The sequence below is a fragment of the Ovis canadensis genome, chromosome 2 (assembly GCF_042477335.2).
Source record: "Ovis canadensis isolate MfBH-ARS-UI-01 breed Bighorn chromosome 2, ARS-UI_OviCan_v2, whole genome shotgun sequence".
Lineage (NCBI taxonomy): Eukaryota > Metazoa > Chordata > Mammalia > Artiodactyla > Bovidae > Ovis > Ovis canadensis.
In genome coordinates, this window is record NC_091246.1 from 193,953,313 (window position 1) to 193,968,043 (window position 14,731).

Genomic DNA, 14,731 nt, shown 5'->3' on the forward strand with positions numbered 1-14,731 from the left:
GTTTCATCCATGCCAAAGACATGAAGCTAAATGAAACAAGCAAGTCAGAGAAGCACAAATACTGCTTGATTCGATTATCTGGGGTATCTAAAATAGTCAAAATCATTAAAACAGAAAGCAGAATGGTCATTTCCCAGGGATGAGGGTGGTGAAAGAAACAGGGAGGTGGTTTTCAGTCATGCAAGATGAAAAGTTCCAGAGATCCATGGAACAAAGTTGTCTGTATAGTTAACAATATGTTAATGCATGCAAAGTTAATGCATATATTGTCTTCCCCACTGCATGGTATTGTTGCAAGCACAGCAATAATGAAACAGGAAGTCAAACGGCCTGAGCACAGCATTTAGCTGTGTATTTGAAGGAATTATTTTGCTTTTCCCTCTAGTGGGAAATTGTGAAATCTTTGACTAAATAAATACCCAAATGGATTTCTGTTTATTGTCTTCTTGGGAGCTCAAATGCACAGTCTGTTTCTTCTTATCTTCAGATGCTTTTTTATGTGTTTGTTTAAAGTCATATGCAATTTAATGAAAATAAAAATACCTAATTTCAGAACTATGGGGAAGTGTTGCCAGGATGTTTGGTTTAGAATAGTAAAAGCTACAGGCTCAGTATAAAGAGAAAGACTGATACTTGTTTTACTTTTCAAAATTTGCCCAATTCTCTTTTCAAATCTCACATTAACTACAGAAACTATTAAAAAAAATGTGGCTCACCACTCATGATTGATGGCGTTCTTATGTTTTTGTTTTCAAGGGTAGTTGACTTACAATGTCACCTTAGTTTTGGGTGTACAGCAAATATATATATTTCAGATTCCTTGTCTTTATAGGTTATTATAAAATATTGAGTATAGGTCCCTGTGCTATACAGTAGGTCCTTGTTGTTTACTTATTTTATATATAGTAGTGTGTATATGCTAATCCCAAACTCCTAATTTAACTCTCCTCTCTTTACCCTTTGGTAGGTAACCGTAAGTTTGTTCTCTATGTCCATGAATTCATTTCCATTTTTGTAAATAAATTCATTTGCATAATTTTTTGGATTCCATATACAACTGATATCATATTTGTCTTTCTCTTTCTGACTTACTTCACATACTATAATAATCCCTAAGACCAAGTGTGTTGCTGTAAACAGCAGAGTTGTTATAGTTTTAAAAGGAGATAGTCTCAGAATGGGTCTGTAAACCCATTCTAGGTTTATCTCCCAGTTCTTAAGCATATAGTTGGATAAATGTAGCCAGTATCTCAGAGAAGGCAATGGCAACCCACTCCAGTACTCTAGCCTGGAAAATCCCATGGCCAGAGGAGCCCAGTAGGCTGCAGTCCATGAGGTCGCTAAGAGTCAGACACGACTGAGCAACTTCACTTTCACTTTTCACTTTCATGTATTGGAGAAGGAAATGGCAACCCACTCCAGTGTTCTTGCCTGGAGAATCCCAGGGATGGGGGAGCCTGGTGGGCTGCCCTCTATGGTGTTTCACAGAGTCAGACACGAATGAAGCGACTTAGCAGCAGCAGCAGCAACAGCCAGTATCTAGCTGAATCCTTATCTTGGCTCCAACTCATGAAGTGAAGCTACTTAAATTCATAAATACCACGCTTAAGCCTACAGAGCTCTGGCAACCTACAAAGGTATTCAATGAAAGTGAAATTACATTACTGGGACAATAGTGAAAAAAAGATTGATGGCAATTTCCAAAGGCTATCTAAGGACCATGATATAGTTAGGAACTTCAGGAATCTATCTATAAAACAATTTCATAGTGCCATAAGATACCAAAAAGATTTCTAGGCCAATCTCCTGACTTTTAATTATAAGGAAATGAATGAAACTTTTAACAAAGACTGTACCCATTGATAGTTACTGATTTTATTTCCTGAGAAATGAGTTGGGGCAGGAACTGTTTTAGGAAATGTTATCACTAGCTCCATTTTTTAGACAAGCATACTAAACTCATCTCACAGATCTAATAAGCAGGGAGCTAAGTTTCAAACCCAGGTCTTCTTGACTATCTGCCTGCAATGCAGGAGACCTGGGTTTGATCCCTAGGTCAGGAAGATCCCTTGAAGAAGGGAATGACAACCCAGTTCAGTATTCTTGCCTAGAGAATTCCATGGACAGAGGAGCCTGGTGGGCTACAGTCCACAGGGTTACAGAGTTGGACAGGACTGAGTGACTAACACTTTCACTCTTTGACTCTAAAAATCTGTGCTTATTCCTTTACATTATACAGGTACCGTTTGGTATTATGAAGAAAAGTAGAAAATTTATTTTTTCCTCTTAGCCTGTATTCTTATGCTTGGGGAGTAGGCAAGCATGGCATTCTTCTTGTCTTCAGGCACAGGGATATATGTTCACCCTCTTATGAGTGGATCAGTGTGGAATCTTTCAGTTGGATTTCTCCCAGTGTAAATGTGGGCGGGTGGGATGCTGTTGTTTCACCAGGATGTAGGTGTGTGTGTTTTGTTGGTGGCATTGGGATGGTCAACAGGTTTCAGCAGAGATATGAGGGAGCAAAAAATAACTAGTATTCATTAAAACGATGATACCAACTCACATTTATTGAACATTTCATGTGTGCAAAAGGAGAGGAAATCACCTCCTCTCTATATGGTCTGCATTAGTCCTAGGTTACATGGCTTAGAAACTCTTAGAAGATAAGAGCCATAAGTAAATTTGTGACTCTAAAGGTATTTTAACAGTATTCAGAGAAAGTGATCGTTGAGTTAATTCAAAGTAAATATAAGAGGCATTCCACAAGATCAAAGCAAAGGATTCACATTTGTACTTATTTTTACTTGGCAAAGTTTCAGTAGTCTTGGATGAACGTTGATTAAATAATAGCAGAATAAAATGATAGCAATACATCTCTTTTTCCTTATCTGTGCTCAAGAAAGAAGACTCATAGGAGACAATGTGTAAGAGCATGTGGCTTCTATTTGATTTAGCAATTTGCCCCCTGGAATCAGTTGCTATGAAAAGTCAGCTATGATCATCTTTTCTCCTTCTTAGTATTGTTAAATGCTGAAAAAGCACCTCTGCCTCAGTTCCCAAGAACTAAGGTAAGCCCTTTTTCCTTGTATGTCCTCTTTGAAGCCTATAAGCATTCTGCAAAAAAGAAAAATAATATGAGCTTTGGGCTCAGAAATAAACTGTCATCTCAGTGGTTTAGCAAGAAAGTCGGCAGTTTAAGGAGAAAAAAATTCCCATGTGGCAGATTCATACGTGGCAAAGTCTTGCAGAATGAATGTAAATCATTTCTGGAATCATTCCACATGTTGATTTAAAAGGGACTTCATTTCACCTTTATTCTAATATAAAATATACTTTAGTGTATTTAGTGGGTAATTAGAATATGAAAGAAAATGACACTGAGAGAAACATCCGAAGATAAAATATTTCTCTTCCTGATAAAAAATGTTTGGAGAAAAGCTCAAACTCATTACACAAGTGAATCTTGCTTTTAGGGCTGGGTGAAGGACCCATTGACGATGATCAGCCACTTCTAAAGGAGTTCACTTTTAGGAGGCTTTCTGATTTTCCATTGACCCACTTCCAGGATCTCTTTTTCAATTATCAATCATGTAAGATAAGCATCTTAGCCTGGAACATGAGCAGGAGGTAGAGAATTTTCTTCTCTAGAAGATATTCAGGTTTTCAGTTCAAATGGTAATATCTGTTTTTAAAGGTTTTTTTCTTTTTTTAATAAAGGAAATTATATTCTTGGTGCATATTTGAATACAAAGATTAATTATATTTAACTTTGTGTTGTGATGGCTAATTTTATATGTCCATTTGACTGAGCCACAAGTGTCCGAGATTTGGTCAAACAGTACTCTGGATATTTCTATGAGGGCGTTTCTGGATGAGATAAGCATTTCAATCAGTGCAATAAGTAGAGGAGATTGCTCGCTCCACTGTGAGTCTCCTCCTAAACAACAAGACCTGAATAGAACCAAAAGCCTGAGTAAGAAAAATTCTTTTTGCTCAAATGTTTTCACTGGGAAATCAGTCATTGTCTGGCTTTGCCCTGAAATTGAAACACTGGATCCTCCCGAATTGGGTCTCCAACCTGCTGGCTTTCAGACTGAAGCAACACCATTAGCTCTCCTGGTTCTATAGCTTAGTGACTGCAATCTGTGAGACTTCTCAACTTCCATAATCATGTGAGTCAATTCCTTATTCCAAAGGAAGACACATACATATGCTACTGGGTAATAATAGCGTGTTTATAGGATTATAGGGTACACATTTTTATATACATATGTTCAATGTAATTAACATTTACATTAAGGAATGTAATTATGTTATACATAAGTGTATTATAATATACTTTGACTTGTACTGATACTGAGAAACATGTTTTTCTCCCCCAAGAGCATCTTTTTTGACCTGCCCATGGTTTTCATGGGAGCACATAGAAAAACTACAATCCAGGTATTAAGTAAAAGTGGAATCAGAGGTGAATATCTCCACCAGGACTTCCAGTTGCTTCATCAAAGTCCCCAGGACTGATGCACAGTACCTGCTTAGAACTGCCAAAAGGCTTTTTGGAAAAAAGTCTTATTTCCTCTCATCTTTCAAAGATTGCTGCTGCAAATTCTACCAAGCAGAGATGGAAGAATCTGACCTTAGCAACTTTAAAGAGGAGTTCAGAAAACACAGACATACCTGGCTCACCAAGAAATAAAAAGTGAAAATATAAAGTTGTCATCTGCAAATTCAGTTAATTCAGGAACTAATCTGATTCCTGTGAAAGCCATCTAATTCACAGGAAACTAAGATTATCAGTTTAACAAATTTCAGACAAAGGAAAAACCATTGAAAGTCTGCAAGAATGAAGACATTTCTGTGTAAGTGATGTTTGAGGAATCTACCTTTGAAAGGACATATATAGAAGAACTATTTACCAAGAATTTGGTGCTTCTCTTAATTGGCAAGAAGCTAAATAGGTATAACGTGCTTCCAAAGAAAAAGACCAATTGTGCATGGGGTGGAAAAATAGCTTACTTCTGAGAAATTAATATAATTGATAAAACAAGGCATGATGGATGAATAAGAGATGGAAGACTTCCTCCTTAGACTTAAGCTATAGAAGAAACATGAAGATGCTCTTCACATCCTGGGAAGGACTCATCTGGGGCTTCCCTGTGGTTCAGACAGTAAAGAATCTGCCTAGGGAAGATCCTGATTCAATCCCCTGGGTTGAGAAGATCTCCTGGAGAAAGGAATGGCAACCCACTCTAGTATTCTTGCCTGAAGAATTCCATGGATAGAGGAACTTGGCAAGCTAGGGTCCATGAGGTCGCAAAGAGTCAAACATGACTGAGCGACTAACCCACAGCAGTTAATGATGTTGAGCACCTTTTCCTGTGCTAGTTGACTGTTTTCATATCTTCTTCAATGTCTGATGCCTTCTAGCAGGCCAGGGCTTCTCTTCTTGGGTGTCATGAAAAAGAGACTTGTACCTGTCCAAGGTGCTACAGGTCAATGAGAAAGGCATGGAGGCCACGGCCACTACTTCTGCCATATGTAAGAATCATCCCCAGGTTGTGCGCAGACTACCCTTTCTTCTTGTTTGTCCAGCACAGCAAAACCAGTGATCTTCTTTACCATGGCTGATTTTCCTCCCTGTAAGAAAATAGTTAACCATAACCAAAATAGTTAATAGATAATGATAACCATTATCCTGTCTCCTACTGATTCACTTTTCCTCTGATACTTCACAATGTGTCTGCAACCCCAAATGACCTTTGGTGACAATTCAAAGATAAGGAACAAAAAAATCTAAATAATTAAATATAGCTGATTTTGTTTCTCTGGAGAGCCTCAATACATGTGTAGATTCACTTAAAAAATGTGTTTAAATGTATACAGGTATTTATTTGCACACATTCATATATGCAATGCATTATGCATATCAAAATAAATATTTAAAACCATATCATATATTATATATAGAGGACAGAGTGATAGAGAAAGAAAATGATATTAAATGGTAATGACTAAAAAGTCATCAGAATTTATGATAAAAGTAGAGAAGAAACAGAAACTTTTAAAATTCACCATTGTAGATTCCATTTTTAGTTTCACCTTTACTGGTAATTAAAATCCAGGTATGTTGTTGAGAGTTTGGGCAGGGTGGCTAAAAGTATCTCTTTTAATTCTGTGTAGGACATTGAAAAGAATTCAAATGTTGGATGATGATAGCACCGGGAAACTGAACAGTGAGAAAATCTTAGGCAGTCAACAGCAGTCACCATTTTGCCTTGGTGGTAGAATTCACAGAAGGAACAAGCTAGACTTAAAAGAAATAAGAATGCAGGGCCTCCCCATCACCCACTGAGGTCAGAAGAAGGTTTTGGTTCTAGAGGCCTCCAAGGTAACCGAAAAGGTTTCCATGCTTTATAATGCTACCTGGGAAGAAGACAGTCCTGAAGCCCGGAATCAACGTTTGGCTATTTGGGAGAATATCTAAAAGTTGCATAATGTACTAGATTCCTGTGCTAAGTCACCTCAGTCATGTCTGACTCTTTGTGACTCCATGGACTGTAGCCTGCCAGGCTCCTCTATCCATAGGATTCTCCAGGCAAGAATACTGGTGTGAGTTGCCAATTTCCTACTCCAGGGGATCCAACCCAGGGATTGAACCCATATCTCATACATCTCCTGAATTGGCAGACGGGTTCTTTACCACTAGCACCACCTGGGAAGCCCTCCTGATGTGGCCAATTCAAGGTCATGATTTGACTCATAGTTATTATCTTTTCCATGGAGAAAACTTCTTTACTTCTACTTAGAACTGACCATTTATTTTATTTATTGTTGTTCAGTCATTGTGTCTGACTCTTTGAGACTCCATGAATGCAGCACATTGGGCTTCCCTGTCCCTCACCATCTTCTGGAGTTTGCTCAGACTCATGTCCATTGAGTCAGGGATGCCATCTAACCATCTCATTCCCTGTCATCCACTTCTCTTGCCCTCAATCTTTCCAGCATCAGGGTATTTTCCAGTGATTTGACTCTTTGGATCAGGGTGCCAAAGTATTGGAGTTTCAGCTTCAGCATCAATCTTTTCAATGAATATTCAGGGTTGATTTCCTTTAGAAAATCAAAGAATACTGGTTTGATGTCCTTGTTGTCCAAGGGACTCCCAAGAGTCTTCTCTAGCACCACAATTGGAAAGCATCAATTCTTTGGCGCTGAGCCTTCTTTATGGTCCAACTCTCACATCTGTACATGACTATTAGAAAAAACATAGCTTTGACTATATGGACCTTTGTTGGCAATGTGATGTCTCTTTTTTAACACGCTGTCTATTTTTATTTAAGATGTATTAAAAGTTTTATTTATTTTACTTTAGTTAAGATATGCATTCTAGAATTCACATATATGGATTTTTATGCTTTAACAGCATGTATGTACTCTTTTAGAAGAAGGCAATGGCAACCCACTCCAGTACTCTTGCCTGGAAAATCCCATGGATGGAGGCGCCTAGTAGACTGCAGTCCATGGGGTCACTAAGAGTCAGACACGACTGACTGCATTTTCACTTTTCATTTTCGTGCATTATAGAAAGAAATGGCAACCCACTCCAGTATTCTTGCCTGGAGAATCCCAGGAACGGGGAAGGCTGGTGGGCTGCCGTCTATGGGGTCGCACAGAGTCTGACACAACTGAAGTGACTTAGCAGCAGCATGTACTCTGTTGCTGTTATATTACATGTCTCGTGACTCTGGCTCTGGAAATGTTTTATTTTTACTTTGCAGTTGTTTTCCTTACTCTTTCCAACACTTTACTGTAAATCACAAAGAACAAACATTATCATATATATGTGTGTGTATATATATATATATATATATATATATATGTATATATATATAAAATCTTCTTTACCTTAGCTATATGCTTCTAAAATTTTATTCTACAAAGAATTACATGAATAGCTTAATGAAGCACATGTTGCTGGGCCCCACCTCAGAGCTTCTGATTCAGTAGATCTGGGAGATGCAGCTGTGAAACTGACGTTTCTGACTGTTGTCATCTTAGCAACAATGCATTGAACATGACTGTCCTATTATAACACCTGACAATTGGTAAGGTCAAAATTAAACTCCTAATAAATGCATAGAGAAATGATAATTGCAATATAACTTGTTCTTTGGCTCTAGGCTTAGAAAACAAGATCAGCTTTCATTTTTGAGTAGAGAACCTTAGAACATTATTTGAAGGAGTTTGAATACAACAGGCCATGTTTTCTTCCCCTCCTATTCACATACAAATTGTATGTACACATGTGCATGACTGTGTGTGTATAGTGCTAACTTTTAAGGTGAAGATATAACCTTCTACCTTTTATATTTCTGCATGTGGCTTCTAAGAATAAATTCCTACATAACCAAAGGGATATCATCCCACTTCTAACATTTCAGTTAAATTCTGTTATCACCAAATGTCAATTCCACATTCACATTTCCTCATTTACTCTGAAAGTGGATTTCAATGTCTTTATAAAAAATTCAGGATTCAACCAATATATTGTATTTGATTATTGTCTCTAATCTCTAATTTTAGAACAGTCCCCATTCTTTTCATTATATGATTCTTTTAAGGTTTCAAATCAAATCCCATTATACTGTATAATCAGTCATATTCTGTATTTGCCAGGTTATTTACTCATGATCTATTTTGCATTAAACATTTTTTGACAAGAGAACTCTGCAGAGTTTTCTTTTTGATGTAGAGTACACTTTTTGCATTGTGCCAGAAGACATATGATTTCAGATTCCCCCAAAATTGGTGATGGTAAATTTAATCAGTTGCTTAAGCTGATAGGCACCAGATATCTTCATTTTAAAAGTATACTGTACCTTCACAGACTTCCCTGGTGGCTCAGATGTTAAAGAGTCTGCCTGCAATGCAGGAGACCCAGGTTCCATCACTGGGATGGGAAGATCCCCTGGATCAGGAAATGGCAACCCATTCCAGTATTCTTGCCTGGAGAATCCCATGGATAGAAAAACCTGGCAGGCTACAGTCCATGGGGTCGCAAAGATTCGGAAACAACTGAGGGACTTCACATTCACACCTTCATAATTACAATTTGTAAGCAGTTTATGAGGTGATATTTTGAGATAATAATATTGTCTTGTGGCCTAAATACTTACAACAAATGATTTTGCATGCATGATGATGCTTGCCTAAGTGTTACTTTAATCATTACAAAATGATAGCTTTCTTATTATGACATATTTTCCTTTCAGGTGTGCTCTCATTAGTCTTTGGGGACCTGCTTGCTTTCTGGCCAAAGTGCTTGAAGCTGGTACTATATTTTTCCTGCCCCATACTCAAAGTAACCTACTTTTGTAATGGTTCAGGAACTTTCAGAAGGAAATGGTACTTAGAGCAAATAACTGTGTTAGATGAAAATACTAACATTTCATTGGTTAGAGTTAGAAAAAACATGTATTTATTTTTATACTTATAAATATTTGAGTTCATGTTGGCATTTCTAATTCAAATTTGCCACTGGAAGATATTCCCTTTCTTCACTTTTTAATTTTCTCTTACAGAGGAAATCTTGGATCCTATGAATATTAATATATTTACCTACTTATTTCATATTACAATGTTCATAAAATAATTTCAGAATTACAATACCAGTATTACTTCTACAAATAAACCACCTAATTGAAGTTTAAGATTTCTCTATGTTTGTCCTTAGAGTATGTCCTTCTAAGGATATAAAATCATTTTGCCATTTTAAAAATTTAGTTGAGAGGAAGTTTTCACCTTTGAAATGTAGAGAGAGCAAGCAAAAGCATTGCTATCACCTTTATAATAAGGAAATCCTGGAAAAAATGCAAATCAATTTCTTTTCTAGAATCCATTAGAAAAATAAGGTTGAAAGGTATACAACTCTCATGAGATCTGGAGAGAGACAGGAACCTTCAGGGAGATACAGGACCTGAAGATTTGCTTGTTTGGGCAGATATTGCCAGACTATGCAAGTTTAAAAGGAGATTAAGCTAGAAATTGTTAATAAATTGCTAAAGTCTAATCGATGGCTAGCAAAGAGATCTTGAACAAAGAGGAATTTGATCCTCTTGTAGGCTTTTCATCACGAGGAAAAGTGGTAGTATTTTGAGAAAGATTCTCTGATGATGATGGTTCAGAGGGGATATTGGCCCAGATCAATCTTGTCTCTTTTATCTATGAGCCAAAACCTTTACTTTGCAGAGGAAAGGGAAAATAAAAATGGTAGTTTTTGCTTAAGAAAGTAATGAGGAGGTTAGAATAAATTCCATCATACTGATTATAATTAGAAATCAGCATACACTCTAGGTAATTTTATCATACATAGATAAAGGGAAATACATATAATTGTGTCTACATGGGTTGTTATACATACAATTTATATGTTTTTTCTCTGTTGTGATGGTCTAGATACAGATAACATAGTGAGTCAGTTCAGTCACTCATTTGTGTCCGACTTTGTGACCCACAGACAGCAGCATTCCAAACGTCTCTGTCCGTCACCAACACCCGGAGTACACACAAACCCATGTCCATTGAGTCGGTGATGCCATCAAACCATCTCATCCTCAGTCGTCCCCTTCTCCTCCTGCCCTCAATCTTTCCCAGCATCAGGGTCTTTCCAATGAGTCAGCTCTTCGCATTAGGTGGCCAAAGGATTGGAGTTTCAGCTTCAACATCAGTCCTTCCAATGAACACCCAAGACTGATCTCCTTTAGGATGGACTAGTTGGATCTCCTTGCAGTCCAAGGGACTCTCAAGAGTCTTCTCCAACACCACAGTTCAAAAGCATCAATTCTTCTATGCTCAGCTTTCTTTATAGTCCAATTCTCACATCCATACGTGACCACTGGAAAAACCATAGCCTTGACTAGATGGAACTTGTTGGCAAAGTAATGTCTCTGCTTTTTAATATGCTGTCTAGGTTGATGATAACTTTCCTTCCAAGGAGTAAGCATCTTCCAATTTCATGGCTGCAATCACAATTTGCAGTGATTTTGGAGCCCAGAAAAATAAAGTCAGCTACTGTTCCCACTATTTCCCCACTTATTTGCCATGAAGTGATGAGATCAGACGCCATGATCTTCGTTTTCTGAATGTTGAGCGTTAATCCAACAATTTCACTCTCCTTTTTCACTTTCATCAAGAGGCTTTATAATTCTACTTCACTTTCTGCCATAAGGGAGTGTCATCTGCATATCTGAGGTTATTGATATTTCTCCCAGCAGTCTTGATTCCAGCTTGTGCTTCCTCTGGTTCAGCAATGCTCATGATGTACTCTGCATATAAGTTAAATAAGCAGGGAGACAATATACAGCCTTGACATATTCCTTTTCCTATTTGGAAACAGTCTGTTGTTCTGTGTCCAATTCTAACTGTTGCTTCCAGACCTGCATACAGGTTTCTCAAGAGGCAGGTCAGGTGGTCTGGTATTCTCATCTCTTTCAGAATTTTCCACAGTTTATTGTGATCCACACAGTCAAAGGCTTTGGCATAGTCAATAAAGCAGAAATAGGTGTTTTTCTGGAACTCTCTTGCTTTTTGGATGATCCAGCAGATGTTGCTAATTTGATCTCTGGTTCCTCTGCCTTTTCTAAAACCAGCTTGAACATCTGGAAGTTCACAGTTCATGTATTGCTGAAGCCTGACTTGGAGAATTTTAAGGATCATTTTTCTAGCATGTGAGATGAATGCAATTTTGCAGTCATTTGAGCATTCTTTGGCATTGCCTTTGTTTGGGATTGGAATGAAAACTGACCTTTTCCAATCCTGTGGCCACTGCTGAGTTTTCCAAATTTGTTGGCATATTGAGTGCAGCACTTTCACAGCATCATCTTTCAGGATTTGAAATAGCTCAACTGGAATTCCATCACCTCCACTAGCTTTGTTCATAGTGATGCTTTCTAAGGCACACTTGATTTCCCATTCCAGGATGGCTCTAGGTGAATGATCACGCCGTCATGATTATCTGGGTCATGAAGATCTTTTTTGTACAGTTCTTTTGTGTATTCTTGCCACCTCTTAATATCTTCTCCTTCTGTTAGGTCCCTACCATTTCTGTCCTTTATTGAGCCCATCGTTGCACAAAATGTTCCCAGTATTCTTGCCTTGAGAACCCCATAAACAGTATGAAAAGGCAAAAAGATAGAGCACTGAAATTGAACTCCCCATATCACTATGTGCCAAATATGCTACTGGAGATCAATAGAGAAATAGCACCAGAAAGAATAAAGGGATCCAGCCAAAGCAAAAACAACACCCAGTTATGGGTGGGACTGGTTATAGAAGCAACGTTTGATGATGTAAAGAGCAATATTGCATAGGAACTGGAAGGTTAGGTCCATGAATCAAGGCAAATTGGAAGTGGTCAAACAGGACATGACAAAAGTGAACATCAGCATTCTAGGAATCAGCAAACTAAGATGAACTGGAATGGGTGACTCTAACTCAGATGACCATTATATCTACTGCAGTGGACAGGAATCCCTTAGAAGAAATGGAGTGGTTCATAGTCAATAAAAGAATCTGAAATGCCGTACTTGGATTCAGTCTCAAAAATGACAGAATGATCTCTGTTCATTTCCAAGGCAAACCATTCAATATCGTGGTAATCCAAGTCTATGCCCCAACCAGTAACACTGAAGAAGCTGAAGCTGAATGATTCTATGAAGACCTACAAGACCTTTTAGAATTAACACCCCCAAAATGCTCTTTTCATTGTAGGGGACTGGAATGCAAAAGTAGGAAGTCAAGAAACACCTGGAGTAACAGGCAAATTTGGCCTTGGAGTACAGAATGAAGCAGGGCAAAGGCTAATAGAGTTCTGCGAAGAGAAGGCACTGGTCATAGCAAACACCCTCTTCCAACAACACAAGAGAAGACTCTATACATGGACATCACCAGATGGTCGACACCAAAATCAGACTGATTATATTCTTTGCAGCCAAAGCTGGAGAAGCTCTATACAGTCAGCAAAAACAAGACCAGGAGCTGACTGTGGCTCAGATCATGAGCTCCTTATTGCCAAATTAAGACTGAAATTGAAAAAAGTGGAGAAAACCACTAGACCATTTAGGTATGACCTAAATCAAATCCCTTATGACTTATACAATGGAAGTGAGAAATAGATTTAAGGGACTAGATCTGATAGACAGAGTGCCAGATGAACTATGGACAGAGATTTCTTGACATTGTACAGGAAACAGGAATCAAGACCGTCCCGAAGAAAAAGAAATGCAAAAAAAGCAAAGTGGCTGTCTGAGGAGGCCTTACATATAGCTGTGAAAAAAAGGAAAGGGAAAAGCAAAAGAGATAAAGAAAGATATACCCATTTGAATGCAGAGTTACAAAGAATAGCAAGAGAGAAGAAAGCTTTCCTCAGGGATCTATGCATAGAAATAGAGGAAAACAATAGAATGGGAAAGACTAGAGATTTCCTTAAGAAAATTAGAGATACCAAGGGAACATTTCATGCAAAGATAACACAGTAGAGTGAACAAAACCTGGGACACAGATTTGGTTTCTAAACACTAAACACCATTCACCATACAGATAACACTATTCACCATATAGAGTGAAGTAAGTCAAAAAGAGAAAAACAAATGCATTAACATTTATTTGTGGAACTAGAAAAATGGTATAAGTGATCTTCTTTACAGAAAACAAAAGGATGGACACCAAGGATAGAAGGGGAACGTGAAATGAATTGAGAGATTGGGATTGACATATACACATTATTGATAGTATATATAAAATAGATAACTAATGTAGCTAATGAGAACCTAGTGTATAGCACAGGGAATTCTACTCAACAGGAAGAAAATCTTAAAAAGTGAGCATATATGCATACATATAGTTGATTCACTTTTCTGTACAGTAGAAACTTAACACAACATTGTAAAGCAACTATAGTGAAAGTCGCTCAGTCATGTCTGACTCTTTGCAACCCCATGGACTGCCCTTGGAATTCTCCAGGCCAGAATACTGGAATACTGGAGTGGGTAGCCTATCCCTTCTCCAGGGGATCTTCCCAACCCAGGGATTGAACCCAGGTCTCCAGCATTGCAGGCAGATTCTTTACCAGGTGAGCCACAAGCAACTATACTCCAATAAAGTTTAATTTTAAAAAAAGGAACAGAACTCAACAAAATAGCTAATTCTAGCAATAAAGCAAGAAACATGAGTCAGACACACCTAGTTCTCGAATGTAAGGAAGGGGAAAAAAAAAGAAGGCATGTGAAACAGCTTCCAATGGAACAATCTGAGTAGCAATATAAATCATGATAATTATATTGAATTACAATCAAAATAATAAAGCAAGTATCAGGGAGTTCATGCTGATGTAAATTAATAGTAGCATAAATAAATAAATGAATGGGGAGAGGGGACACATTGCCTACAGAAAAATTCCAGATTATGAATGGTAAATGAGTGAGGGATACAGAAAGTGATTACAGTTAATGCTGCAGGGGAAAAAAATGTACTGATGAATGCTGTAAAAAGTGTGGGAAACTTTATGATAAGAAAAAGACTATTTGAATAGAATCCAAATATCTCCTCAAATTATTTGTTTATTGATATACTGACTCATTGGACATGAGTTTGAGCAAACTCTGGGAGATGATGGACAGGAAAGTCTAGTGTTCTGCAGTCCATGGGGTCACAAAGAGCGGACAGTACTGGAAAACAA